At 35.9% G+C, this 26,093-nt stretch overlaps 1 non-coding gene across 1 annotated transcript; it reads left to right on the top strand.

The window, feature by feature from the left end:
* Positions 1–19,332: 19,332 nt before the first annotated feature.
* Positions 19,333–19,439, top strand: LOC141688285 (small nucleolar RNA R71). Its single transcript, XR_012561738.1, has one exon. It is a non-coding gene; the product is annotated as a small nucleolar RNA R71 (small nucleolar RNA).
* Positions 19,440–26,093: the final 6,654 nt, after the last annotated feature.

Genomic DNA, 26,093 nt, shown 5'->3' with positions numbered 1-26,093 from the left:
GGACGCCCACTGAGCCCATGTTGCTTATGTCGACTCAAATAGATGGACTTACTTCCCGAATGTTGGGCAAGTAATCAAAATTTTTTCTCAAAATAGCAACCTCGTTGCGAATATAAAATACACCACAGAGCCGGATCCCTCAGGTTTTGGGCAAGTATTTAAATCCCCTTCGAAAGGAAGATCTTAAATCGAAAAATGAGTTTTGGGATCCGCTCTAACTTTTAAAAATCATTTTGAAGACTCGAAAACATTTTAAAGAATGTTTAGAGTAACGTTGATTTAATAAAATAAATCAGTCCCGATATGTTGGAGAAAATATCTGAATATTATTACTTAAATAATATTCCCATAAAGGATAATCTTTATAAAAATAATTGAAGTAGAAGTTTTACAACTCATACTTGAAATGAATAATAAATAATCAAAGATATACTTATACGAAAGTACGATCTTTATTTGAATAATCGAAAATAAGTTTGATTATCGAAACATTATTCTTTAATAAAATAAAGAATATTATTTAATAAAATAAGCGGAGTCATAAGTCATCGAATGAATATTCAAAATAATATTCATTAAATAAAGTAAGCGGAGTCACAAGTTCTCGAATGAATATTCAAAATAATATTCATTAAATAAAATAAAGTTATCGAATAAACCTTATCTGATTAATAGTTTTGAAAGCTATATCAATATATATATATAAATATATATTATACTCGGGAACTTCGACTCCCGGTTTAGAAAATGTTCGCCTTTGGGTCCCCTATACTAAGCGTATACGCAACTACTGCTTATCTCTAGCATAGGTATTATGCAACTTATAAGCATTTGGATCAACAATTAGATATCAAGATTACGAAACATACATGTGTATATACCATATCATCATGCTCCAATATATCGCAAAATTTGCTAATAACAATCATGCACTTATCACAAGATAATGCATATACATATATTTACATCACAATAACAGTATAACGGGTAGAAAACTTGCCTGAGTGTTCCCGGATAGACTTAAGCTTAGAGTGGGTCCGATAACCTATGAAAAAAACATAAGTCGGAATTAAACCCCGGTCGCTTAAGAAACTAGTCTTTAACCAATTGAACCCTAACGTTCGCTTATGGTCACTTCTACGCTTAACGAATCACATAAGTCGTTCGAGTACACTCGGCTCCACCATTTTTAATAAATTAACCATTAAGAATTTTAAGGCGATTCTTTCGCGAGTACCCTACCACTGCCTAATCCACTTTAAATAATTGTTTCATACTCCAATTAGTCATTTAAGGGCCTTAACCAAGGTTTCAAAGTAAGGCGAGGGGTAATGGTTCGTTCGTGAAACGCCGTTACTTAAAACAGCCGTTTCTCCTAAACCATACATCGGATTCACACGAACCACATATCAAAACGAAGCTCGTAACATGAACTATCTAAAAATGGCAATAGCCATAATCTAACAGTGAGTTCACGGGTCGTGAAGTTAAGAACAAAAATAGTCTAAGGTAAATCGGGCATTACGACGGCTATGTTTACGCGATTACCAAATTTTAAACTACTCCAATCCATCCACAAATCAACTCACAATCAACAATACAACCAACCCTCATCCAAACCTTACCACATCAGTCTCAAGATTTTCCAATTCATTCAACCCTAAATATAAACTACTAACTATACTTAAGTTTCATTAACTATAAACAAGATTCAATCATCCAAATCACTACAAACCCAACCAAACTTGAAACACACAAGCATCATGCTTCTCATATACTATAACAATCAAAACCACTCCTAAACATTCAAAGTAAAGCTTAGGGTTTGAATTTTTTTATACCTTCTTGAAGCTTTTAATCAATGAAAGATCCTTGAAATGTCCATGGAAGCCTTGATCTATGCTTAAGCTACCTTGACCTTACAAATAAAATCAAGAATCAAAAGTTTGTTCTTGAAAGTTACTATTCACCCTAAACTAAAATGATTTATTTGAGCTAGAAAACCTTGGATTCAAGCACTCAAACTACTTGCTCTTCTTAGTTATGAAATATAGGAGCTTTAGAGACTAACCTCTTGATTTATGATGGAGTGAAGCTTGAGTTTTGAAATTTTCCTTCTTGTTTAAAGAAGAAAAGCCGAGGCAATGAAGGAGAAGAAGAAGAAATAGCTTCTTGATTGGTGTTTTGATGATTTGTGTGGTGTTTAGCTTGGTTACATGGAATTTACCATGGTGAAAAATGTGTGGCTCACAATCAACCAACCAATCCTTCCCACTTGTCATGCTTATGTCATCAAGCTTAGGTCATCTTGTTATACTTGTCTTCTTCTTGTTGGTGTGATGACATCATCATCCACTAATCTCTTTGATTAACCCTTAATTACTTGGCTAATGACCGCTTATCTGTTATACGGTTCGCTTAACTTTCATTCATGTTTATCGTTCGAGGGATCATATCCGGGATCTTATTACTTGGGTTCCCCTAAACCTTTCTCAATATTTTATATTCCTTTTATAATCCTCTCTTATAATCCTTGAATTTAAATCCTTTTAATCATGTTACCTTATACTCAATTCTTTCTGTAATAACCCCAATTTTGGAAATTTTTGAAACCCTTATGAATAGTGTTTTTGCTGAACGAGAAAACTTTTCATGCCACGCTATGTAGGGGTTCTGTTATTGATCTTATGGGATATTATTAGTACTCTATGAAGTATATAAGTGTATGTAAAGATCGTCAGAATCCAATTCCGAACACTTTGGTTTTTCCCGGAAATCCACAATATACGGAGAGAATTGAGTATAAGGTAACAGGATAAAAAGGATTTAAATTAAAGGATTATAAAAGAGGATCATAGAAGGAATATAATATATTGAGAAAGGTTAAGGGAACCTAAGTAATAAGATCCCGGGTATGATCCTTCAAACGATAAAACGAGAACGAAAGTTAAGCGAACCGTATAGCAGATCAGCGGTCATTAGGCAAACGATTAGGAAGTTAATCAAAGGGATTAATGGGAATGATGTCATCCAACCAATAGAAAGAAGACAAGGAAGGAAGGATGACATCATGTGGATGAGATAAGCATGACATGGGAAGGAGGAGGTGTGGTGGCTTTGTAACCACACAAATCCAAGGGCAAGAAGGTAATTCACTAAAGCAAAAACAAAACCAAATCAACCAACCAAGCAAATCATTTCATTTTCATCAAACAAAACACAAAATTCTCCATTCTTCATGAAGCTCTCGGGTGGGTTTCTTAATTTTTGAAAGTCCAAGCTCCTCCACTTGTTATTTTCCAAGGTAATTATCCTAGCTTCTCCTAATTAAGTTACATACTTCCTATAAGTTTAAGCTTCTAATTCCAAGCCAATCTTTTTCTATAAATCATCAAAGAAGATGGTGAATAGTGTTTTCAAGAACTAAAATTTGTGTTCTTGAAGTTTTGTTTAGATTAAGTTTGGATAAAGACTTTAAAGGTGATTCCAAGCCATCCTCTTGATTCTCCACTCTCCAAGGAAGGTATAAACTACAAACCCTAGCTTTAGTTTTGAGTAATTAGGATTGAATGTGTTTGATTTAGCATATGTGAAGCATGATGCTTGAATGGTTGAAGTTTGGTTGAGTTGTAGAGATTAGTTGGTTTTGTTGTATTGTTGGAGTTGTAAATCTTGGTAATTAGTTAAAGAACCTAAGTAAAGCTTTTAGTTCATGTGAGGAATAAGTATAAATGGTAAATGTTGTGGTTTTGAATAAAAGAACTTAAGTATGATTAAAGTTAAGTTTAGGCATAAGTATGAATGATTAAATTGAATTGGTTGGGGTTGTTATGATGTGATAAGGATGGATGATTGTTGTATGATGGATTTGAGGTTGGATTTGGGGTTGATTTGGAATGGGTTTGAATGGTTTAAAAAAAATGGGAAATCGCGTAAACATAGCCGTCGTAACGTCCGATTTTCTTTGGACTGTTTTTGTGCATAGCATTAGGACCCGAGAACCCCCTGCTAGATTGTGACCACTGCCATGTTTAGATATCTCATGTTACGAGCTTCGTTTTGATATGTAGTTCGTTCGATTCCGATTTACGGTTTAGGAGAAACGACCGTTTCAAGTAACGGCGTTTCACGAACGAAACTTTTTCCCTCGCCTTACTTTGAAATGTAGGTTAAAGACCAAAAAGGGTTAATTAATGCATGAAACATTTATGGTAAGTGTTTTAGGCAGTTGGTAAGTCACTCGCGAAGGAATCGCTTTAAAACTCGTAAAGGTTAAATTATTAAAAATGAAGGAGCCGAGGGTACCCGAGTGACTTAAGCAAATCAGTGAGCGCAAAATCAAGCGTTAGAGTCTAAGTTAGTTAAAGTATAGATTTACAAGTGATTTTGGTTTAATTCCAACTTACTTGTTGTTTATAGGTTACCAGACTCGTCCCGAGCCTTTTATCACCCCAAGTCGCTCAGGCAAGTATTCTATCCGTTATACTGTTGTTGTGATGTAAACATATGTGTATGCATTATCTTGTGATATTGCATGATTGTTGATAGCAAACTTTTGCGATATATTGTAGCATGTGATATGGTATATATGCATGCCTGTTTCATATTCTTGAAATTTATATCTGTTGGTTATTTGATAATACCTATGCTAGAGGATAGTTGTATCTTGCATATACCCTTAGTATAGGGACCCAAGGGTGAAAATATTTTCTAAAACCGGGAGTCGAGGATCCCGAGTAGATTTTATATGGATATGGATATATATATATATATTTATATATATATATGGTTATAGTTTTCCAAACTATTAATCGAATAAGGTTTATTCGATAACTTTAAACTTCATTTTATTATTGAATATTATTTCGAATATCATTCGAGGACTTATGACTCCTTTTATTTATTTATTGAATATTATTTGAATATTCATTCGAAGGCTTATGACTCTTTTATATTATTTATGAATAATATTTGAATATTCATTTGAGGATGTATGACTCCTTTATTTTATTTAATGAATATTATTTATAATATTCATTCGAGGTATTATGACTCAGCTTATTTTATTTATTGAATATTATTTGAATATTCATATGAGGATCTATGACTCCGATTATTTGCTGAGATATATTCTTTATTTTATTAAAGAATAAGGTGTTAATAATCAAACTTATTTTCGATTATTCAAATAAAGATAATACTTTCATATAAGTATATCTTTGGTTATTTAATACTCGTTTCAAGTATAAATTTTAATACTTCTACTTCAATTATTTTTATAAAGATTATTCTTTATGGGAATATTATTTAATTAATAATATTCTGGGGACTGATTTACTTCATTAAATCAGCCTTACTCCAAACACTCTTTAAAGTGTTTTCGAGTCTTCAAAATGATTTTTAAAAGTCAGAGCGGATCCCAAAAACTCATTTTTATATTTAAGATCTTCCTTTTAAGGGGATTTAAATACTCGCTCAAAACCTGGGGAATCCGGCTCTGTGGTGTATTTTATATTCGCAACAAGGTTGCAGATTTGGTAAATGAATTGATTACTTGCCCAACGTTCGGGAAGTAAGCCCCTCTCATTGAGTCGGCATAAGCGACAGACCGAGGTACGGTCTATTATTGTGTAAGTGGCTCAGTGGGAGTCCATCAAATGCATAGGTGGCTGAGTGGCAGTCCAGCATAGGTCTTAATTATGACCAGGGTGATGACCAGTGGGGAATTCGTCCATCTACTAGTAGAAAAGGTTACTTATTGGTATCTTTGCCTGATCAGCAAGATATCGGGTTTATGCCAAAATTCTTTTCCTTTCCAAAATTCATTGGATGTTTCGAACTCTGTTCATACTTCACATAACAGAGGTTCCAGGAAATGTTTAAAGGGATATATATATGTGGTTATATATATATCGGGACTAAATAAAGTATCTCATAACTTTTTCATTCAATAATCTTTCAAAGATTGAATCTATTCAAGTCTTATCTTGTGGTCTCATCAGTGGGATGAACTTTTGAAATTGATTATAACTTGAACGGTGGTAGTTCAAGTAGTATTGGGAATGATATAAATGTAGTGAAGTATTTGGTAACTTCATCTTTTAAACTTATATCTAATTAATAATTGTCTTATGAATGACAAAGATTTTCAGAAAAACGTTGAGACAAGGTTAGATATATGAGATCACCTTGCAACGATATTTTTTATATACAGTTATACACTGGGACTTTGTGTATATTATGCATGGAAGAGGACTTCCAATATTTTGAAAAGTATATATGTATATATATATATACTGAATATTTTGCGACTTCATCGCATTAAGTTATCAACTTGGTTCATTTCGTTTGACCAAGACTTTCATGAGTATTATGAGTAGACTCATATACTGTAAATAATTATGCATATTATTTTGGTGGGCTTGCTGCTCACCCTTGCTTTCTTCTTTCATCACACAACAACAGTTAGGAAAGATGACCAGACTCCAGCAGACCCAGCGCAAGCGCGTGGAAAGCGTTCCGCGTCTTCCCGTTGATGTCGTAGCTGCTATAGCTGCAGAGGTAGATCTATTGTAGATTAGACCATCTGCTTTTGGAGAATCAATTATGTATAATTATAACTTGTGGCAGATAATGGCAATTAACTGTAAATTTATCAAGTAATCGTTTTGGGTTGTAATAACTTTTAAATTGTGGATTCAAAGACTTGTACTTATTTGAATTTCATCTCTGAGACTATAACGGGTTGTGGTGTATGTTAGTGTGGGGTCACAGCATAAGGTTGGTTATTATTAATTAAGTGAAGTGATATTGTGGAAAGAAAGACCGTGACGACCCGGATCCCCGACCCCGAATCTGGGGGTGTTACAGAAATGGTATCAGAGCTAAGCGTTATAAACCTCAGAGATGATGGGACGTTAAGATAATAAGTTCACTAAGATAATAAGAACTCTTGCCAAGTTCATAGTCGGGCTACCTAACGTAGCACTGACAGTTAAAACCCTTATGGGAACCCTTATAGGTATCGTGATAGTAACATAGTTTGTTCTCGTATAGGGCAGCGGGGCACCAAACCTTGAGGTTCAGGAGCATCAGCATGAGGATGTTTTATTACAAGTTGGAGATCAAATTGTGAATCCGATGGAGTACCCTAATGAGGGACCGGATGAGGTTCAGATAGAGAATGCTGCGGTTGAGGATGTTATTCCGGAAAGGATTGTGGCTGAGGAGGATCTCATGGAGGATCCTGATGAGAATGAAGAGAGGACCGTTGAGGAACAGATGACCGTAGTCAGGGCGACTACCAGAGCAAGAATGGCCGCGAGGGTGGCCCTAGAGAATGAAGAGTTACCAAGGGCACAAAAGTTAATGAGGGCAGAAGGAGTGGGGCCTTCCACGACCCCAATTATACCAGTATCAGACCCTCTTCCAAAGGCTCCTGTAGACCTCCATGAGGTTCCACCAATTCCTGTTCCCTCCCCTGTACAGAGCCCAGCACATACTGAGGAAATGCCACCTTTATCCCCTGCACCATTGTCACCTGATACCGTACTTGGTTATCCATTTGGATCTCCTGGGTCTGCACCACCTGTTCCCCATGGACTGCTAGATGCTACCACTCAGGCTTCTCTTATCGCTGATTATCATATGACTTTGGGTGGCCTGTCAGAGGCCCGGAATGTTAGGAGTGATCTGTTGGATCGACTTACTGCACCAAGGATTGAGGGTGGGATACTTCCGGCAGGATTAGCGTATAGCATGGAAAGGATTGAGGCTACCACCCGTGTTACAGCTAGAGGCCATCTTGAGGGTCAGGTTGATCCAGCTCTACTTGCGACTATCTTAGACCTCATCACCTCTGTGATGGAACAGGTTAGGGATGTTGTGCGTGCTCGCACCTCTTAATCCATGGTAGTGTGCAAGGCCAGAGCAATCAAACAAGGGTCTCATGTAGCACCGCTTTTGGATGATTAGCCTAAGTTATGAATGATTAGTATTAATGACGAGATGACTATTTATGGTAGTACTTTTGGGATAGGAGCGATAAGTTCATATGATGTAATCCTCTTTAATATGTTCAGTTGTTGTACCCTCGAACAAATGGTTATGTATATATTCGTTAATTTCAGTTCAGATCAGTTTGATTGTGATAAATCACATTGTTAATTGCTCTATTAACACTTAAGAGAGTGTCATGAAGTTTATCGAACTTAAGAATTCATAATTTGCAATCGTGCAAGGACTAAACGAGGGGAAGACTTAAGCAAAGTAAGTAAGACAAATATCCAGAGACTCTCAAAATTTTCCAAGTAATATGCCCCACAAGGAATAAGGTTAGAGCAAACCCTGAATGTGATAGTCAGGGAGGACGCCATCAAGAGATAAAGAACCCGAAAAATAAAGTGGAAAATGAAGATTTTAAATTAAAAGATGACTCCAATTATGGGGAGTAGGAAGAAACGTTAGACTGAGGAAACAAAAGTCGAGTAAGGAAAGGAGACCCGAGACGGTACTCCTATACGGAAATTCATGGACCTGTCTAAAAAGAACTTAGACTATTATCCCCAACCACCACCCTGAGGAGACAGTGCGGTGAGAAATTCTTACATGACCTTTAAGTCGCTAAGCTCTCAGAGTTCCAAGGAACAAGCTGACCCAGTCGAGGCAAGAGCCTGGCTAAAGGAAATAGATGAATCATTTGAGATTCTAAATGATTGACGAACCACAAAAGACTGTTTTGTCACTTACCCTCCCAAGAGAGAGACCACCCGCTGGTGAAAGGCCAAGGAAGGCACGGAGCAAGAGATTATAATAAACTGATTAAAGTTCAGCCAATTGTTTTCGGGATCGTAATTCCCAAGGTTATGGAATAGTGTAAAAGCTTTAGAGCCAGAACAAAGGCAGACGAGTATGATGAATTATGAATCTAAGCTGTAAAAGTTGTTAAGATTCGTTCTGAAGACGCGAATCCAGAATGACGGGATATTTGAAATCAATGCTTATGTTGTGTTGGTTCATGAAATAATGATAAGAGAAAGGGAAATAAAAAGGAACTGAAGTGGAAAGGGATATAAAGGCAAAGGAGTTTGAGGTATGATAAGGGAGTCGGGTATGAGGAAACCCTAAAGACTCATAGCAATAGAAATAGAAAAGTATGTAATCGTCCGGATGAGAGTGATTCACCATGAGTTAAATTGATGGTTGAAGGTATAAGAGATACATATATTTTATCCCCTGTAAGTTGGGAAGATTCGAGGAAACCTTGAGATAATTCGAAGGATAAATAATGAGACGCGGATAGACTGAGGAGACAAGAAAGTAAGGAATTAAGAAAATTGGGTGAAGGAAGTGACCTTCAAGAAGGTAAAGTGTAAGACCGGTGGCATGATACCCAGAAAGGGAGACGCCAGATATGAAAGATATCCCAACATTGAGGTGACTGTTGAGATAAACAACAGAAGTAAATAAGGAATTATTAAAAAGAAGTTCACGTTGAACACGACCAATATCTTCCAGAACATCCTTGTTATCGTTACCAAATTAGGCAAGACAAGCGGATAACCGTTGTTATCTTTTGGAGGCCATATGGATTGACCTCAATTTGAATAAGGATGCTATTATGAAATTAGGTATCGACTATCGAGGTGGGAATGATGAATAAGATAATCTGTCGAGGATATATGACTTGATTTATCCATGGATGGATGCAGGTACCTTTTAAAGGTGGAATTAAGGCTAGAACATCGGTAACTTAAAATGAATCCTAGGGGAATGCATAAAGGTTTGCATTTCACCCTTAATAGGGACGGTATGAGTTTTGACAGTATGATTTGGAAAGGGTTAAGGTAACAATAACCTTTAAGAATTCGTGGAGAAATTTTCAGAAGTATATAGACAATGGTTCTAGTAATAGTAAATGGTATTTTGATATGCCCTGTATCTAGGAAATACAGGAGGAACGATTCAAGGATAACCTTAGAGGTTTTACAAGGAGAAAGGTAATATTCGAAATTCTCAAGAATAGAAATGTTGATAAAGGAAATATGACGTAATTATGATGTTGCCAAGTGGGGCACGTGTTAAACCACGAGAAAGTATGGATCAAACCAGTAATGGTCGAAATTGTTCAGGGCAATTAGGGCCTAGGATAAAAGATGTTCTAAGTATAGTTGAAAGTCAGTCGTGACAGTGATTAACCTCTAAAGACTGATGCAATAACTTATGGAAAAATGGTGATATTTTTTTTTTTTACTCATCAGATTTTAAGGAAAACATCTTCACATAAGCTGTGATTGAAATAAGGTAGAAAATTTATTTGGAGGTGGTTAAAATGACATTGACTGTAAGGAAATTTTACTATCAGGAAAGGCCAAAGAGGTGGCCGACACTTTAAAGGTAAGTGGATAATTATAGGCGCGTGTGCCAAAAGAATACAGTGATGATGGTTAAAAAAAAAATGTGAAGGTTGTATTATGGTTTGGAAGATTGACATTCCTTCTGATGACTGTGCAATACCCAACCGTAATAGTAGTTAGTAAAGGTTTAATTCGTGTAATCGCCATGAGCGGGCTATCTATCTCAGAAGATACTATCTTGAGATAAGCCAGGACCATAGTTCAAAAAGGACTAAACAAACCTTTGAGTTAAGTCTTCTATTGAAGGCATATGATTAAGAATGGTATTAACCTGCTATCATTGCTTTGAGCGAAACTCTTCTGCAAATTTTATCTGCTTCATGTCATGAAAGTACGTCAGAGTTTGGAGTGTTCTTCATGAATTGTGATTGGTGGTTATGTTAACTCCTTAGGAGAATTAGATACGAGATGGATGGACTCCGTATGGTTAGTTATTAAGACTTCATGGAAAATGAATGACTACAGTAGGTCAGTGGTGGACCTTAGTAAGGCAGCAATGATTCTGCGAGTAATGAGCTGATTACAACCGTGAGAGTTGTATTGGAATGGGTGTTGAGATTGAGTACCACTAATCGGGTAGTGGTAGTGTATAAGCTATCATTGATAGACTAATTAAGTAGAGTATCTACCTAGTGAATAATTATTCTTTCTTATCAATAGAGAGTCGTATTATTATACAAGGAAGGTTGCGGTGCAAGCATAGAATTCAAGTAACGATGATGTCTAGAATGAGATCCCAGATTCGATTTTCGATGTCGAGGGAGTTTCAAAGGTAATTGTGTATAAGCTCGAGGAAGAGCATGGGTCCATAGGATGATGGACGGGATAGCGAAAATATTTAGGCACGTGAAATGCGATGCTATAATACTTGATGTTGATTAAATACATATATGTTTTGTTCTTCTATGACAAACCTCTATAGTTCAGAGGTAGGTTCCAAGCCAGATATTTTGTGGCAGTATATTTTTTTCATATATACAATTCTCTTCAGTTCGTTCTTTTCTCTTCTTTTCATTTCATGTAAGCTGAGAAGAACAACCCTTCCAGAAGGGGAGGTATTGCCGAATGACTATCTATCTTTGTGATAGAAGCCTAGTAGGATACCACATGTTGTTTAATTGCTTGTCAAGTACTAAAGGCTGGCCACCTTCTGTACTAACTATGCAATATAACAAGTGTTCATGATCATAGTGATCTCTCAACAAATTCCTTTACTTCTATTTGATTGATCAAATTTTGGAAAATAGAAACAACTGAAAAATGAGTAATAAAGTGGTGGTAGTATGCGGAATGGGAACACATTCGTGATACTAAGGTTGACGTGGTTATTAAAAGGTTATAGAACGCTAACAAGCAAAAGTATAACCCGTATAATATTAGGAACGGAAGGTAGTAGCGATTACGAACTGGAAAAGAATGGGTATTGAGAAGCAAGAGCTCTAATGATTGGAAGCTATGATGAGAGTCTGTGCAATAGACTTGAAAGAATTTGGAATGATCACTTAATTCGGATTGAGTTATCTTACGACAATAGATCATATGTCATTATCGAGATGTCGCCTTATGAGATCCTTGAGGGAAGACAATGTCGATCTCCCTTATGTTAGGATGAAGTTGTAGAGCGCAAGATACTCGGACCCGCAGTAGTCCAAAAGATCAAGGATATGATAGATCTAATCAGAGGACGGCTGGTAGTAGCCCAAGATGGACATGATAAGTATGTTGATTTGAAACGAAAGGATAAAGAGTATGAAATAGGGGACCTAGTAATGTTATAGGTATCCCTTGGAGAGGATTGATGAGGTTCGGAAAGAAATGAAAGCTAAGTCCACGAATTGCTGGACCCTTGGATATATTAAGACGTATTGGGAGGATAGCATAGAAGCTAGCCCTAACCCCGAACATGTAGCAGGTCGTAACGTGTTTCACGTATCAATGTTAAGGAAGTGTAATTTAGATGCCAGATGAATAGAGGCATATGAGCGCATAGATATGCAACCCGACGTAACCTGTATGGAGCAACCAGGAAGGGTTATAGAGTGAAAAAGAACAAGTGCTTAGGAGAAGGATTATTAAACTAGGCAGAGTTTGGTGGTAGGACCACAATGTGGGAAAATTTACTTAAGAGTTAGAAGGTGCAATGCTAGGAAGGTATCCCTATTCATTTTCTATCTGATTCCGGGACGGAATCCTTTTAAGGAGGGGAGACTGTAATAACCCCAATTTTGGAAATTTTTGAAACCCTTATGAATAGTGTTTTTGCTGAACGAGAAAACTTTTCATGCCACGCTATGTAGGGGTTCTGTTATTGATCTTATGGGATATTATTAGTACTCTATGAAGTATATAAGTGTATGTAAAGATCGTCAGAATCCAATTCCGAACACTTTGGTTTTTCCCGGAAATCCACAATATACGGAGAGAATTGAGTATAAGGTAACAGGATAAAAAGGATTTAAATTAAAGGATTATAAAAGAGGATCATAGAAGGAATATAATATATTGAGAAAGGTTAAGGGAACCTAAGTAATAAGATCCCGGGTATGATCCTTCAAACGATAAAACGAGAACGAAAGTTAAGCGAACCGTATAGCAGATCAGCGGTCATTAGGCAAACGATTAGGAAGTTAATCAAAGGGATTAATGGGAATGATGTCATCCAACCAATAGAAAGAAGACAAGGAAGGAAGGATGACATCATGTGGATGAGATAAGCATGACATGGGAAGGAGGAGGTGTGGTGGCTTTGTAACCACACAAATCCAAGGGCAAGAAGGTAATTCACTAAAGCAAAAACAAAACCAAATCAACCAACCAAGCAAATCATTTCATTTTCATCAAACAAAACACAAAATTCTCCATTCTTCATGAAGCTCTCGGGTGGGTTTCTTAATTTTTGAAAGTCCAAGCTCCTCCACTTGTTATTTTCCAAGGTAATTATCCTAGCTTCTCCTAATTAAGTTACATACTTCCTATAAGTTTAAGCTTCTAATTCCAAGCCAATCTTTTTCTATAAATCATCAAAGAAGATGGTGAATAGTGTTTTCAAGAACTAAAATTTGTGTTCTTGAAGTTTTGTTTAGATTAAGCTTGGATAAAGACTTTAAAGGTGATTCCAAGCCATCCTCTTGATTCTCCACTCTCCAAGGAAGGTATAAACTACAAACCCTAGCTTTAGTTTTGAGTAATTAGGATTGAATGTGTTTGATTTAGCATATGTGAAGCATGATGCTTGAATGGTTGAAGTTTGGTTGAGTTGTAGAGATTAGTTGGTTTTGTTGTATTGTTGGAGTTGTAAATCTTGGTAATTAGTTAAAGAACCTAAGTAAAGCTTTTAGTTCATGTGAGGAATAAGTATAAATGGTAAATGTTGTGGTTTTGAATAAAAGAACTTAAGTATGATTAAAGTTAAGTTTAGGCATAAGTATGAATGATTAAATGGAATTGGTTGGGGTTGTTATGATGTGATAAGGATGGATGATTGTTGTATGATGGATTTGAGGTTGGATTTGGGGTTGATTTGGAATGGGTTTGAATGGTTTAAAAAAAATGGGAAATCGCGTAAACATAGCCGTCGTAACGTCCGATTTTCTTTGGACTGTTTTTGTGCATAGCATTAGGACCCGAGAACCCCCTGCTAGATTGTGACCACTGCCATGTTTAGATAGCTCATGTTACGAGCTTCGTTTTGATATGTAGTTCGTTCGATTCCGATTTACGGTTTAGGAGAAACGACCGTTTCAAGTAACGGCGTTTCACGAACGAAACTTTTTCCCTCGCCTTACTTTGAAATGTAGGTTAAAGACCAAAAAGGGTTAATTAATGCATGAAACATTTATGGTAAGTGTTTTAGGCAGTTGGTAAGTCACTCGCGAAGGAATCGCTTTAAAACTCGTAAAGGTTAAATTATTAAAAATGAAGGAGCCGAGGGTACCCGAGTGACTTAAGCAAATCAGTGAGCGCAAAATCAAGCGTTAGAGTCTAAGTTAGTTAAAGTATAGATTTACAAGTGATTTTGGTTTAATTCCAACTTACTTGTTGTTTATAGGTTACCAGACTCGTCCCGAGCCTTTTATCACCCCAAGTCGCTCAGGCAAGTATTCTATCCGTTATACTGTTGTTGTGATGTAAACATATGTGTATGCATTATCTTGTGATATTGCATGATTGTTGATAGCAAACTTTTGCGATATATTGTAGCATGTGATATGGTATATATGCATGCCTGTTTCATATTCTTGAAATTTATATCTGTTGGTTATTTGATAATACCTATGCTAGAGGATAGTTGTATCTTGCATATACCCTTAGTATAGGGACCCAAGGGTGAAAATATTTTCTAAAACCGGGAGTCGAGGATCCCGAGTAGATTTTATATGGATATGGATATATATATATATATATATATATATATATATATTTATATATATATGGTTATAGTTTTCCAAACTATTAATCGAATAAGGTTTATTCGATAACTTTAAACTTCATTTTATTATTGAATATTATTTCGAATATCATTCGAGGACTTATGACTCCTTTTATTTATTTATTGAATATTATTTGAATATTCATTCGAAGGCTTATGACTCTTTTATATTATTTATGAATAATATTTGAATATTCATTTGAGGATGTATGACTCCTTTATTTTATTTAATGAATATTATTTATAATATTCATTCGAGGTATTATGACTCAGCTTATTTTATTTATTGAATATTATTTGAATATTCATATGAGGATCTATGACTCCGATTATTTGCTGAGATATATTCTTTATTTTATTAAAGAATAAGGTGTTAATAATCAAACTTATTTTCGATTATTCAAATAAAGATAATACTTTCATATAAGTATATCTTTGGTTATTTAATACTCGTTTCAAGTATAAATTTTAATACTTCTACTTCAATTATTTTTATAAAGATTATTCTTTATGGGAATATTATTTAATTAATAATATTCAGATATTTTCTAATATTCTGGGGACTGATTTACTTCATTAAATCAGCCTTACTCCAAACACTCTTTAAAGTGTTTTCGAGTCTTCAAAATGATTTTTAAAAGTCAGAGCGGATCCCAAAAACTCATTTTTATATTTAAGATCTTCCTTTTAAGGGGATTTAAATACTCGCTCAAAACCTGGGGAATCCGGCTCTGTGGTGTATTTTATATTCGCAACGAGGTTGCAGATTTGGTAAATGAATTGATTACTTGCCCAACGTTCGGGAAGTAAGCCCCTCTCATTGAGTCGGCATAAGCGACAGGCCGAGGTACGGTCTATTATTGTGTAAGTGGCTCAGTGGGAGTCCATCAAATGCATAGGTGGCTGAGTGGCAGTCCAGCATAGGTCTTAATTATGACCAGGGTGATGACCAGTGGGGAATTCGTCCATCTACTAGTAGAAAAGGTTACTTATTGGTATCTTTGCCTGATCAGCAAGATATCGGGTTTATGCCAAAATTCTTTTCCTTTCCAAAATTCATTGGATGTTTCGAACTCTGTTCATACTTCACATAACAGAGGTTCCAGGAAATGTTTAAAGGGATATATATATGTGGTTATATATATATCGGGACTAAATAAAGTATCTCATAACTTTTTCATTCAATAATCTTTCAAAGATTGAATCTATTCAAGTCTTTTCTTGTGGTCTCATCAGTGGGATGAACTTTTGAAATTGATTATAACTTGAACGGTGGTAGTTCAAGTAGTATTGGGAATGATATAAATGTAGTGAAGTATTTGGTAACTTCATCTTTTAAACTTATATCTAATTAATAATTGTCTTATGAATGACAAAGATTTTCAGAAAAACGTTGAGACAAGGTTAGATATATGAGATCACCTTGCAACGATATTTTTTATATACAGTTATACACTGGGACTTTGTGTATATTATGCATGGAAGAGGACTTCCAATATTTTGAAAAGTATATATGTATATATATATACTGAATATTTTGCGACTTCATCGCATTAAGTTATCAACTTGGTTCATTTCGTTTGACCAAGACTTTCATGAGTATTATGAGTAGACTCATATACTGTAAATAATTATGCATATTATTTTGGTGGGCTTGCTGCTCACCCTTGCTTTCTTCTTTCATCACACAACAACAGTTAGGAAAGATGACCAGACTCCAGCAGACCCAGCGCAAGCGCGTGGAAAGCGTTCCGCGTCTTCCCGTTGATGTCGTAGCTGCTATAGCTGCAGAGGTAGATCTATTGTAGATTAGACCATCTGCTTTTGGAGAATCAATTATGTATAATTATAACTTGTGGCAGATAATGGCAATTAACTGTAAATTTATCAAGTAATCGTTTTGGGTTGTAATAACTTTTAAATTGTGGATTCAAAGACTTGTACTTATTTGAATTTCATCTCTGAGACTATAACGGGTTGTGGTGTATGTTAGTGTGGGGTCACAGCATAAGGTTGGTTATTATTAATTAAGTGAAGTGATATTGTGGAAAGAAAGACCGTGACGACCCGGATCCCCGACCCCGGATCTGGGGGTGTTACACTTTCGGTATCTGGTGGATTTTAGGGAAAAATCAAAGTGTTCGAATTTGGATTCTGACGATCTTTACATACACTTATTTACTTTATGGAATACTAATACGATCTTAGAATGTCCATAACAGTACTCCTATATAGTGTGGTCTGATAATTTTCCTTAATCAGCATCATCAGCAAAAGTTACTATTCATCAGGGTTTCAAAAATTCCAAAAATTGGGGTTATTACAGAAGTGATCTTCCTTGTAGCCTGTTTCAACTTCCTGTAGTCCATGCAAACTCTCCACCCTGTGACTGTTCTAGTAGGAATAAGCTCATTCTTCTCATTTGCTACCACTATAATACCGCCCTTCTTTGGCACACATTGAACCGGGCTTACCCATGAACTGTCAGAAATAGGATAGATGATTCATGTATCTAGTCACTTAAGCATTTCCTTCTTCACTACTTCCTTCATGATTAGATTAAGTCTTTTTTGTTGCTCGACCGTAGGCTTACTACCTTCCTCTAGCAGAATTTTATGCGTGCAGTAAGAAGGGCTGATTCCCTTGATATCTACTATAGTCCATCCAATTTCTGATTTGAACTCTCTCAGAATCCTCAAAAGCTTTTCCTCGTCACTACCTGAAAGGTCAGATGCAATATTAACAGCCAGAGTAGATGCATCACCTAAAAACGCATACCTCAAATGCTCAGGTAAAGGCTTAAGCTCAAGAGTTGGAGCTTCCTTAATAGATGGCTTGAGGCGTTTATGAGCTTTGTTCAATTCCTCCATTCCAAGACATTCAAAAGGCATATATATCTTCCTCTTTCAGGGAGAAGCATACAAATATTGTAATTGTTCTTTACCTTCGTCTTCTTCACTATCCACATTCCCCAATAAGGCTTTCTCTAAGGCATCGGACCTTATCAAATGATCAAGTTCCGATGTGACCACCGAATTGATCAACTCCACTTTTAAGCACTCCTCATTATCAGTAGGAAATTTCATAGAATTGAACACATTAAAAGTAACATCCTAATCCAAAACTCACATTGTGAGCTCACCCTTCTACACATCTATCAAGGTTCGGCAAGTTGCCAAGATAGGTCTCCCCCAGATTATGGGAATCTTCTTATCCTCCTCGAAATCAAGAATTACGAAATCAGCATGGAAGATGAGTTTATCAACCTTTACCAAGACATCCTCCACTATACCTCATGGATATGTAATAGAACGGTCGGCTAACTACAAGGTCATATAAGTCGGTTTCAGATCAGGTAAGTCTAATTGCATGAAGATTGACAAAGGCATCAGATTGATGCTAGCTCCCAAGTCATATAAGCATCTATCAAAAGACACTTTTCCAATAGTACACGGAATAGTGAAGCTGCCTGGATCTTTAAGCTTTAGAGGAAACTTCTGTTGCAGCACAACACTGCATTCCTCCGTAAGAGCTACTGTCTCTAAATCATCTAGCTTCACTTTTTGAGAGAGAATATCTTTCATAAAATTTGCATAAATAGGCATCTTCTCAAGAGCCTCAGCGAAAGGTATGTTGATATGAAGTTTCTTGAACACCTCCAGAAACTTCTCAAATTGCTTGTCCAGCTTTTTCTTCTATAGCCGCTTAGGAAAAGACGATGGAGGATAGATCTATTTACCCCCTGTATTACCCTCAGGCGGAGTGCTCAACAGTAATCTTCCTTGGTTCCACTGCTTCATCCTGCTGCTCTACTTCTTTCTCTGCCCCAGCTTCTTCAGTCAACTCTTGAGTTTATTCGGGATTCGTAACCTTTCCAGACCTTAAAGTGATTGCCTTTACCTGTTCCTTAGCTTCCCTCTTTCCTGGCACTTCAGTGTCAATAGGTAGTGTACCATGCTGACGATTTAGCAAGGCATTGGCAATTTGCCCAATTTGATTTTCCAAGGTCTTAATAGAAACAGCTTAACTTTTGCACATAAGCTTCAACTCCTCTAATTCAGATTTTTCATTGGCTTGTTGCAGCTGGAGTTGCTATCTAGGTGCATACTGTGGTTGTTGAAAACCAGGGGGTTGTACTGCTTAGTTGGATATTGCTAATAAGGCTGTTGTACCGCATTCTGAGTGTTGCTCCAGCTGAAATTAGGATGATTACGGTTGTTGGGATGATAGGTGGCTGGCACTGGTTGCTGTGATCGTTGGAAGTTGCTCACAAACTGAGCTGATTCACTAGAAATTATGCACTGATCAGTCTCATGGGCACCAACACAAAGCTCGCAGACACTGGTGATTTGATTAACTCCATAATTAGTCAAAGTGTCCACCTTTATCGTCAAAGCCTTGAGTTGGGCAGCGATAGCAGTTGCTGTATCCTATTCCAGAATTCCTGCTACTCCATTGTAGAAGCAGTTAATAATCATCCAATCAGGCATGCCATGGTGTGGGCACTTCCTTAGCATCTCCTTATATCGATCCCAGGCCTTACACAGAGATTCTCCAGTTTGCTGAGCAAACTGAGTAACAGCATTCCTGATTGTAACAGTCTTAGCCATAGGGAAGAAATTAGTGAGAAACTTTTGAGCAAGATCTTCCCAAGTGGTGATAGACCCTGCTGGTAGAGAATATAACCAACACTTAGCCTTGTCTCTCAGAGAGAATGGAAAGAGGCGTAGCTTGATAGCATCTTCAGTCACATCATTAAACTTGAAGGTGTCGTAGATCTCGATAAAATCCCTGATGTGCATATTGGGGTCTTCAGTAGGAGAACCCCCAAACTGAACTGAGTTATGTATCATCTGAATCGTGCTTTCCTTGATCTCAAAAGTGTTAACCCTGATGGCTGGTCTGATGATGCTTGGCTGAATGTCATTAATCTTAGGCCGAGAATAGTCCATCAAAGCCTTCGAATTTTCTGCTTGATCACCCATCTATACTAAAGCTGGTTCTTCAACTTTCTCTTTTTCTTCTAACTTCTTTTCTTCCTCAAAAACTTCCCTTCGAACCACCACAAGTTCTCCCTCGGCTTTATCCAGTGTTCTCTTATGAGTACGCGAATGCGTAAGCATACACCCTCGCTAGAGTACCTGAAATAAGACAAGGAATAAATAAGTAACAATGTCCGAGTCAATGAACTTTAATGATCACTGATGGAAAGCACATAAACTATAAATTAACATCGCAGTCCCCGGCAGCGGTGCCAAAAACTTGTTAGTCGCTAAACACGCGCTAATAATACATGCAAGTATACGAGTTCGCAAGTAGTATAGAATCTTTTCTAGTTTGTTCCCACAGAGACTGTATTGGTTAACTAATTAATTCACGCACTTAAGCAACAATGCATGGTTATTATTAAATGCTAAGATGATAACAAATTGAGGTTGTTTATAACTAAGAATTAAGCTAACAATTATAACTACGAGATTAATATTGACTGAATTAATATATATGATGAACATGGGATTCTAACTTCATTAAATACTTCATTCAATAGCCTTTTTGTTCTCAACCTTAGCATGCAATGGCGATGACACTAATCACATAACACGAAACTGATAAACGCCAACTTTCGTTGCACGAGTAACATACTACCAGACATCCACAAAAGAAATGGAAGCTGAATAGACACCAATTATATTGTGACCCTATATGTCTATAGAATTTGACAATATAACGGTTTAAGCACAAGTTATCTATCTTGATTACACATGGCAAGTAAGATGATTAAAATTACCTACGAATAATGCATAACAAATACATGAACCTATGCTAGCATGGCAAGTTCTAAATCCTTAAATTCACTTTTGCTTCATTAAGAATTAACTCACTATCTTATAAGTTCTCGACGCTCATAAGATGAATACGCACAACCAATACTAAGATATCAATCAATCACCACATACTAAGGCATCAAAACAATTTAACTAAAGAAATCCATAAATAAATCCGTTAGAACCCCAAGATAACGATTAGCCCATTATCAGACTCATCATCAACGTGGGTTCCAATGAAAGCATGGTATAACAAACGTAATCTTTATAACGAATAAATAAAACTAAGTACAAAACAAGATTAAGGTTCACAAGTAAGAAAATTAGCATCCAAATATAACTTAAAATAAAGATTCACAAGTAAAAACAAGATCTTCTTCGTCTTCGTTGAATCGTGCTAACGGTCTTCTTAAGGCTCTCCTTGATATGTCTCTGGCTTGATATCTTAATTAAAATGACCTAGAGTTGTTTATATAGCAGCCCCATACAGTGTAGAATTCTTTCTCTCAGAAACCAAGTAGAAACAGGATTCTGCCATCCCGACACGACGCGGGCGCGCACTTAAACGGCGCGGGCGCGCGCGTGCTTGAACGGCGCGGGCGCGCTGGCTTTCTGTACTTTGAGCGTGGCCGCACGCTTGATTAGCGCGGGCGCGCTGGGCTTCTGCCATAATTTATTTTCTATATTTTTTCTTGCAGCTTCGAGCCAGCTTTCCACGAGCTTTTATTCCAACGCCACCTTGACACCAAATTAGCACCAAAACAATGCTAATTCACCTAATTACCTAGATAATGCCTGAAATGCAAAAACACTCGAAAACATGTTAAAACACTTAACAACTTGAGTACAAACACATCAATTCAAAGCTTATTAAAGCATTATAAAGTGTCATTAATGCCACTCAACAATTACTTTTTAAGAAATTTCGCAATTGGATCCCCATTTCTTCATATCCACCTATGTCTTTTTATACGGAACCTTCGTTGCTGGCTCAACTATGAGCGTCAAATTTACCATAACTCACTTACTTGAGTTGAACATCCTGACAATTTCTTGAATAAAACGCTCAAAATTTATTTATAACTAGAATTTCTTCGATCTTGAATCTTCATGACAAGTATCTTCCACATGATTGAGGTACGTTTCATCTTCACATTGTATTAATCTATTATCTAGTTATTATTAAGAATTCATTCATCTACTTCTGTTGTCTCATCAATCATTTGCCTCGTCTGATGTACACAACTTTACTTTCTTATTTTTATGGTTAATCTATCTCATACGGTTTGGTAACTACTCCAAGTCGTGCTCAAAATCTCAGACTTGAAACATATAACGTATACATATTTTCGCTTCTGATTTGATGTCATCGTGATAACCGCGTTATTGGAATAATGATTTGTATATGTCCACCATTTATTGGCTTACAATCATATTTATACTCAACAAGTAATTCCATTTGCTACATAGGGTTATTTTACTTCTTTTAGAATGCTCAAAGAGTAGACTTTACACAAGAAGAGAATTTGTGTATATGATTCTGATTGGAAACCTTTTGTAAAAAATAAGAGTACAAGGAAACAATCGGAAGGATCCATAAATTAATAAATCATAATTGAAGAGGAAAGAATAAATGATGATTTAGATATGAATGAGACAACCATATTTGTACTCAAGATGGATAGTCTTTCATACTATATGGCATATACCACATGATTAGGTGGCGTCCCACTAGACTCTTCGTTATTTCGACAAAGCGTCACATCATAACACTACTTTTCTTGATCAAAAAGAAATATTCTAAGAAGAGAAATAATTTGAAAGGGATACAATAAATTTTCTTTTCTTCTTGTCTCATATATCTATCACTGAGAGAAGCACACAAGCATTCAAGAATCAAGAAGAGTATACGCAGTCGTGGAAAAGAATGACACCATTGGTTTCCATCTACGTTTCGCTTATGCATACTTTCAGGGCTCATTCGAGTAACAGATTCCAGATCCACATCAGATGATAGATTCAGAATATTTTCTTGAAATGCCTTTAACGTTTTAACAATCTGAGCATAATTGTCTTCTCGTTGAATTTGCCGTCTTGACTTCTTGCTTCATCCCTGCCATGTAGGTTTTGTATTTTTAACGTCATGCTTCCATGTTTGATACTTTAGTAATTCAACCATAATCGCGTTCTTTCGGGATTTATAATTATAATTTCTAATTTCTTCTATGCCGCGTAGCGTAACCATTGATCCTGCAACGCCTCGACTCCCTTGATAGGAATATTATTCTTCTTCAATTATCTGGAAGATTCCTCCATTTTCTTCAATCATCCTTGGGCTTCTTTTGGGTCAATAAACTCATTTTAAACTTTAATAATTCCATAAATTGGATAAATAATGTTCCACACATTGATTTGATTATTGATACTATTAAACAAAGTTTGCACTCTTCTTTCGAGAAAATTTTAAACTTCTCCGTATTAGCGGGTCTACATGGCCCTCTGAACAAACAATACTGAGTTCGATCAAGTATTCTTTCGGGTAATCTAATACTTATAACAACAAGAACTCAAGTACTAATTTGAAAACCAAAACTTTAAAACTCATTTTGTGTAAAGATCCTTTAGAAATTTTGTTAAGAAAATCTTTTCGAAGACTTGTTTTAGAATTTTAAAAATCAAACATCTGGTCGTCCTTACTATATGAGTTGGTTGTTGTTCTCTTCAACAATAACAAGGTACCTAATTGAAGAAACGACCACCTAAGGGTCCATCCACTTCAGTATATCTTCTACCCCTTGTTGGGTTCATTTCTCCTTCATTAGTCGGCAAAAACTTCATTTACCATTGCATACCATTTTATTCGTAACTCTAACTCCAATGCTGATATCTGGTACTACCTTTGATGTTTTCATCGTTGTCCCTGATGTCATATATACAACCAATAAATGCAATTCAGCATTCTATCCGTAGATAAGGTCGTATCTTTTGCTAGTCTTAGATATACCTAACATGGTAGATATCATTCCTTGCGCGGCGCCCGTAAAGTGATAAGAAACTTCTTGCAACTATAGTGCAATCAAAATTTGCAATATTGGCTCTTCGTTAGCTTCAATTAACTCGTTGCCTCCAGCCTTGAGCTTGACCTACTACGCAATTCTAAATTGGCTCATACTAAAACTTTTTTATCTTTCCTTATATAAAATTCCGACAAAAATCAATCGCATTTTCATTTAAAACCATATGAAAATAGGGTAATTTATCCAATCCCCGTCGAGCTGTCGACTATTCACAACTATAGGATCTGAGAACTCAATATATTTAAGGTGTCAATGTATTCACCTTCCACTTATCTTAACAATATCCTATCTTACTAATACATATTAGATCTGCTAATCCTAATGCACACTCAACTCGAACTCAAAATGAGTATACTTAGGGTCTTCCTTATTTATATGACCTATCAATCCTACCTTACTTCCACCTATTCTTATTTCAGGGACCAATAACCTGTGGCTCTGATGCCAACTTGTAACAGCCCCAAATCCGGGGTTAGGATTGGGTGTCACCAAATAACTTTAAACAATATAGGTATGTATATTAAAACAAATATACAAACAACCACTAAATTCCGGATCATTTACAGGTTATGGTATGAAATAAGAATTTAACCTTCTAAAATTACAAGAACTAAATACAATTTTATTACCTCCTTCCTAACTTCCTCGTATTATTTACTCTGACACCTCCAAATTCCTTCAGCTGGGATCTCTCCACTTTTGTTGTCTATTAAGAGCTATTCACTTTTGTCCTCATTTGATACTGAAAGAAATAGGAATTCACAAAGCAAGAGTGAGCCAAAAATGCCCAGCAAGTATCATAATTGGTTTCCAGGTAACAGATCAAAGAAACTTCTAGAACAAATTTTTAAATGATTTCAAAACATTTTTATTTATTTAAAACAGTTGAGTGAATAAAACATCGACCCTCAGTCAAAAATGACATTTCTCTGTAAAAGAACAGTGAACGTTTCACTGATTCATTTCTTGAATCATAGCTTCGTTTGTTTTTGTAATCATAACTTTCCAGGGAGGAATGCCGTTAATGGCGATCAACAATAAATTAGACTGGACACTAGAAACCAATATATGCACTATAACCTGCTGATCAGTCAGGATATAGTGTGGATCTATACCCAACAGCACAGACCCACTAACATATGGGGTACCCAGGAATTATGGTCTAATAATCAAGGGTCCATCCATCTCTGGCCCTTAGGGTCCAGCTCAATCCTGGCCCTCATCGTAACCATCTAGTCTGTAGAGTATTTTGATGTCAAATCACTTTAATTTCTAAACATCCCGATTCAGGGTTCGCAAATAACTCGAAATTGTGGGTATTTGCTCAAGAGATCAATCGATAATCAAGGAACAAGATCAAAGAGGTACTTGCATAAATAAGAGTAATTATAGCGAAATATAAAAATATTTAACTATTATGAACTTTGAATAGGAATGAAGAAATATATTCAGTATATTAGAAGAAAGTTTAGAAATACTTGCCTCAATTGATAACCTTCTGATCTTTAACTATCTGCCATATCACCCAGTCCTGATGTATCCGTATTTCCATTGACAGACCACTTGACCTTTCTTATCATTCACCATTTCAGGTTTATCTCTATTCTGACTCCACTCGTTTCATTACTATATGTAATCAGGCTTTAATTTTACAATCTATGTCTGGCTTTGAATGCCTCGTACTATGTGTATCTATTATAAAAGATACCATTCAATTAACTGATAATATATAATTATCGAGTCTATATGCTTATCCTTATCGTCTACCTGCCCGATAATAACAGATAAGGATCATCTTTAATCATATAAAGTTTAATAGATACGTGGACTCATAATTCACATAACACATAAACACATAAGGCATGTATCACATATTTCATATAACATACGACTCAGTTCGTCAAAACATTCGACTCGGTATGATCAAAACTGAAATCAAGTCGAAATACAATATTACGATAATTACGTGACTCGGAACCGTTTACAAAATTAAGCTACCTTTCAAAACGAAATATTTTATGGCTCGAAAGTATTTTAAATGAAATCGGAATATTTTTCAGAGTCTAGACGCGTTCGTTTTGTATTAAACGGATGAACAGTCTATTTAATACGAATTTTTGAATATTTTTTAGAATTAAAACAGGTCTCTGAATCATTTTATACTTAAATAACAGAGTTCGAACACCCGAATCTAACTTTAAAATAAATTTATATTAATTATCGAGCCTTGAAAATAATTTTAAATAATATTTTAAAGCTCGAAACTATTTTTCAGAATTTTTAAATCAGAAGAAGTAATTAAATTGAATTAAATAATAAATTAAAATTATTTAGTAATTAATTAAAT

This window comes from Apium graveolens, chromosome 9, assembly GCF_009905375.1.
Source record: "Apium graveolens cultivar Ventura chromosome 9, ASM990537v1, whole genome shotgun sequence".
Taxonomy (NCBI): domain Eukaryota; kingdom Viridiplantae; phylum Streptophyta; class Magnoliopsida; order Apiales; family Apiaceae; genus Apium; species Apium graveolens.
Note: the sequence above shows the minus strand (reverse complement) of the source record. Positions and strands in the feature narration are given on the sequence as shown.